Consider the following 6046-nt stretch of genomic DNA (forward strand, 5'->3'; position numbering starts at 1 on the left):
ACACGAAATGCCAACTAATAAAGAGATTTTTGATGTCCTGTGCACAGTACTCTTCAATAACCAAGTTCCTACACGTCTAAAGTACACAAATTGAAGAAAATTACATTAAAACTTGCCACATTTGTGTTTTCTATAGCAATGCATGCCAAAATCGTTTCCCCTAATATACTACCCCCCCTATACTTCTCATTCGAGTCATGTAGACTGCAAGTTGATAATCACATCGATGTTTCACTTGCTTTATTATTAGTTTTTATTATTTTGTTTATTACTATGCACCATTGCCTACAAAATCTTAAAAGAATTTGGTATGATAGATCCTGCGCATAAAAAGCGTACTAGCTATAGACTGGATGTGAAAAATGGATTTTATGAAACGTAGACAAAATGATTAGCGAGTAATAGGCATTGCCCACGCCCTAGGTATACCAGAAACTACAATTCAAAATTGTTCTTAAGAATGCTCTATAGTACGAAGCAGAGGCTATGACCACGTTGAATAAATCAGACAATAGAGACTATACAGTGTCAACTAGCAAGATAAGAAGATCGTTATAGCCAGAAATTACCATGAGTTCAACCCTAATCCAAGAAAATATTTAAGTTTACACGGATGTATGGAAATCAACAAGAGATAAACAAGGAGAGGAATGGGTTGCCTTCAAAAGGTAGGTTTCATCGATTTCAAAATTGTCAGGAATTTAAGAACGTAGATGCAAGGAGAGATCGTTAATGGCAATAATGCAGCTGAAGCTTTTCCAGAAACATAAAATATTATATCGAACAGAAAAATAGCTCTAAAGAGATTTTCAATGTTAACAACTCGGATGTAATCGAACTAAATGCTATCAAGAACGTATATTTCGGACAAAGAAATATCTGCGCCTGGTATCAAGACATCAAAAGATCTTGTGCCATTGCTTCTTTTCACTTTCTGCTTGTTACAAATGGTGAAAAAAAGAAGGGAGAAGAAACAGCCATCGATTCCTTCTTTATAAAACCAGCCAGTTAAAAGTAAATCATGGGAAAAGTCTCATGGCTGTCAATCCTGTGATTTCCGGACACCTCTAATAGAGCGAAGGTGATGAGATGAATGGATGATCCATTTTGTTTTTCTACCTCGCCTTCATTTTCAGACTGACCCTAACTAGCAGTTTATATGGTTCTTTTACATATATTTCACTATCAGGGGGGTCACTTTGGTCCCCCCTTACTCCACGTACAACGAAAACCTGCTTGTAGTGTTAAATTATTTCCCTTTCCCTCGATAGAAAAATGTACCTTATAATGAATGTTTAATTAATAGTGTTTTTCTCCTTCAAGCAAAAAGGAAAAAATGAGATGAGGGGAAATAAGAAGGCAAAAATGTTACTTTATGGCAGTATCGTCCTCGAATGGTGAATGCAGACAAAAGTGGATTCCACGTACAGAATTCAAGGTATTGATTGTATCACTGACATTTCCAAAGAGTGGAAATATACACAGCAATGTCTGTGAATTGAGAGCTACTTTATTTACTTTATATATCATGAAATGTCATGGCATGCGTACATTTAAATGTCATGACATTTTTGGAGTTTAATGAAATTTATTTGTTTAATACAATTTTCAGAGGTTTATTTATTTTTTGATGGTTGCTGTTTTAAGACAAGGAGTTAAAATCCGAAGAGCTGTACAAGTTTGTACAGAGCACGCTTTTGTTACAAACATGTAGCCTCTGGTGGGATTTGAATCTACAGCTTATGCGGTACGCTTGGTTGGCTGAGTTGATAATACATCTGTTTTCCAATCAACTGGCTTCTGAGTTCTGTCATGGGGGAAGTGCTTCTGAGTTTCATTAGATGGAGAGAAACTAAATTTCATCTTTCAGTGTGAAACCACCTCCGTGTTTATTGCAGGCCTGAATTAATTAGAAAATAAGTACCACGTAGAGTGGTACTTATTTTCTAATAAGTAGTTATTTTTAATAAGTACTTATTTTATCTTATTATTAGAAAATAAGTGGTACTTATTTTCTAATAATAAGAGAGAGTGGCGCTATGTACTGGGAGACGTAGGGCGACTCGGGCAAAGGGGAGTGGAAAAGCAATGACGTAGAAAGAAAGATTGGCGCGCAATTTAAAAACAGTAGCAGCGCCTAAGAGGGGGCTTTTTGGTCGTCTTTTCGCTTGGTGTTGGAACCTCCTTGTGGCACCTTCTCGCCCAATGCTTCGACGAGGTCATCGAGACAAAGACCGAAGGAGCATGCCGCGATGTTCGTGAAGGCTTGCCGGTCAACATTTAGCCCAGCGGAAGGCAGTTTCCGATTCTCCAGGAAATAGCTGAGCCATGTTGAACCAGTTGACGAGAAAACAACGGGCAATTACTTTCGTCGGCGGAGATATGTCCTGTCTGGACCACCAGTGGAACCCTACAGAGTATATAGAATGAGCCAGGAATCAAGAAGAGAAAGTTCAGTCGTGATGAATGAGATGGCCAAGAATAGTCCCCCAGCAAATGGTAATGTAAACCCTATGTTTTGTTAAGTAATTGTGTTATGGGAGAAAGCTTGTAAATTTAGGAAGGACATTAAGTTTTTTTTGAGGTTATTAATTATGCTGAGGACCTTAGAGATAGTTAGATATTGAAGTAATGATAATATATGAGTTTTAAAGGAATTTGTACAGAAGCACGTGGAGGTTACTTTGTGATTTGATAAGTGAATAATCCTTAGCCAAAGAAGTGTATAAGAGTGCATGGCTGTTCATAGCTGGAATTGCATACTTGAAGTGATGTGTGTTGCATACTGTAAGAAATTTAGAAGGTTTTGATTATTATATTCATTCTTTGATATCAGTGAAATTAAATGTCAGAGTCTATTTATAATGTGTAAATATCTGAATTGAAATTAAATGTTCCTTTCTTTAAGTTGAACTAGTGACTTGCCTGATTTTTTATTTCTCTTGCACCTTCTCATAAAATTCGAACCACAGCGGGAGATAAATGGTTAGGGAGGCTACGACTGCAAATTAAGCTTCAGTGATTTAAGATAGTGTACTTAACTGAGTTCTGGTTCCTTGATTTTGCGCTATTCAATAATCTCGGATTCAGGGTGGTGCAGTATAATAGAAATTTTCCCTGAATCCGAAAAAGGAATCAGAACCAATACTGAAACAAAGGGGATCGGCACTGTTCAATAGTAACCCCCTTTGTCTTCAATAACCACGTGCACCATTCTTAAGAGTGAATAACGGCCCTGAGCGAATCTTAAGACGGATAGAAAAATATAGCATATTATTTAGACGAAACTAAGCTAGAGAGATTTAAGAAAAGAAATTAAGTAAAAGAGCAAAGCAAAAGTAACAAATAACATAATAAAAAGTAAATAATAGAAAATAAATAATATATAACAATGGCACAGCAGATATAACGGCATCCTATTTAGGTTTTTATTTTTGTAGACAGAAGACGTTTTAAGCTTGCGTGGTGTATCGATGGTCGATGTTTGCTCGTCTAGTCAAAGCTACCTTGGCTTGCTCGGTTGTCGGAGCTTCCAGGTCCTTGCTGCAGCAGCACTGTGATTTCATACGCACGCATAGCCATTTCCGCTCCCTTCACGTCATCTCACCGTGTTTGCTTAAACACAGGCCATACGCAATCAACGTAGCTCTAAGCAAGTGAGCTTCAGCAGCCTTTACAAGTGTGCGTGTTGCTTGGGAAAATTAAGTTACAACTAACTTTTTATGACGATGTTATTGACCAGTTCATAGAGAAGAACTGTAGAGTAGAATTTGTATTCAAGTAGCTAAATTGAAAAGATAGAATATCATTTGTAAAATAAACGTTGTATTTGTATGATTAAATGTACATAAATTTCTAAATCTATAATTTTAAATGGTCAGTAATTTATTATTCCGCTAATCAGACTTCAATCACATCTCTCACTCCTTGAATGATAACAAGAGCAAGCGTGAATTTCAAGACCAGCATTCACCCTTGGCAGAGTTCCGGGCATCGACTGGAACACGAATCTGCATAAAAACATTCAGAACCCAAGCTCACAACATGCAAGTCCCACGTTACCCGAACCAAAGAGTATGTTACAGGGGACGCGGAAGCCTGAACAGCTGTGTTATGGAGCGATAAATCACGCTACACCCTCTGTCGTGCAGATGGACGTGTGAGGCGGAAGCCCGACGAATGTCTCTTATTAGAGGGAGTAACCCCAACTATGAAATTCGGAGATGGCGGCGTGATGTTATGGTCCTTTTTTTTTCCTGGTTTGGCCTCGGACCTCTGTTTCAGACGCCACAAACATTGAACTCTGAGAGGTATCTGAACATTCTTAACAATGCAAAGAATCCTCCTTTATGGCGTTTCTACGGAACTGACCATTGTCTCTTTCAGTATGACAATGCACTCTGTCATAAGGCTGCTGCCGTAACTGCGTAGTTTGTAGACATGAATGTCACTAAATGATTGGACTCCCCAGAGCCCTGATCCCAACCCTTTTGAACATCTGTGGGACTAACTGGAGCTTCGGGTGAGGTCAAGGGACGTCCGCTCCACAACATTCCAGGACTTCATTAGAAGAATGGTCCAAAATTTCCGTTGATGGCTATCGTACGCAAGTGGAAAGTAGGTCCCGTAGAATTGCAGCAGTCATCGAAACGAAAGGTGGTCCTACGTCTTATTAAGGTGTGCGCCGTGACCCACAGTGTGAGAAACAAACAGTGTTTGTTTCTCACACTGTGGGTCACGTGAGACTTCATTCGGGTGAGACTTTTGCTCAGTTTATGTTTATTGGAGACTTGAAGTAGCTTGAAAAAATTTCCATGCTCGGTTTTTAGAGCTGCGTTTCCGAATTATGTAAAAGATTTAAATCATTTACATAAATTAAAAAAAAATAAAGATTTAATCTAATTTAATTAAATTATTATGTTTCTAAATCTAATTTAAGCACTTCCGTTATTAATTATGGTTCGTAATGTTCATTAATATTCCTACTTCTCAGTTAATCTGTGAAAGGTAAAAAACTGCTGTCGAAAACAAGAAAATATGCTAATTTAAGAAATTTGATGATAAATGCCTTTTTTCAATCTTCTTCCATTGAATTTAACAACGAAGTTAATCGTAAAAACGATTTGATGCCTTTCTTAAATACGTGTAATCTGTGGAAGCACAAGAAAAGCTAAGGATAGTCTTTTTTAAAAAAAGTACAAAAATAATTTTCCGGCAAATTCCTAATTTCCTTCTGATGTGTTCTGAAGAGGAATTCTTGTTGATTATAAATCTTAAATACTCAAATTTGCAGATCCCTCAATTACGTTTCCATTAAGATGCATTTATTTTGTAGATCTTTATCTGATTAGATTACTTTCAAGAACTATAATCGTAGTCTTACTAGGACCGCGTTCATTTCCTCTGCTCTCCTTCTCTCTCTCTCTCTCTCTGATCTCGTCTTAGCATTCCTTCCAGCTCTTCCCTGTCTGTTCAGAAGAGTGCTGTGTCATCGGAATATCTCAGGTTGCTAACTCACTTTACACCAATCTAATTCCTGACTCAAGCTGATCAAATGCCATATGCACGTAATGTAATTAGAAAAGTGGTGAACAGCTAAGAAGAAGGTAAGTATCCTTAATTCGCTCCCCTGCTCACCGGAAATCCAGTTAGTTTAATCCTAGAAGTGTTCTTATGGTGACCATTTTTACAATCTATGGCTAAACTGTCACCCTAATAGTGTATACTGAAAGCCATTTCTTTCATTACAGCCGCGAGTGTGTGTGTGTGTGTGTGTGTGTGTGTGTCCTGGCAGATCTGTCTGTTTTGCTATGTGAATCTTCTAAGGGATGCACCATGTAGGAGTTCGCTCTTTCCCAGAGAGAGTTCGCTTCTACAAAGAATGAAGCTGATTTGCATTTTTGTATATTCGAGTCTTTCATTAAAGAACGTGTGTTGTTCCGGTTATGTAATGGAAAAATAACAAAAAAATTAGTAAACTGTGTGGTTTCTTTTCCATTCAGCGGAGCGCTAAATAGGGAGAAGATGGATTTGCGCTCTCTCAAAG

This window comes from Typopeltis vanoorti, chromosome 18 (genome assembly GCF_054136105.1).
Source record: "Typopeltis vanoorti isolate ZY-2024b chromosome 18, IOZ_Tvanoo_1.0, whole genome shotgun sequence".
Classification (NCBI taxonomy): domain Eukaryota; kingdom Metazoa; phylum Arthropoda; class Arachnida; order Uropygi; family Thelyphonidae; genus Typopeltis; species Typopeltis vanoorti.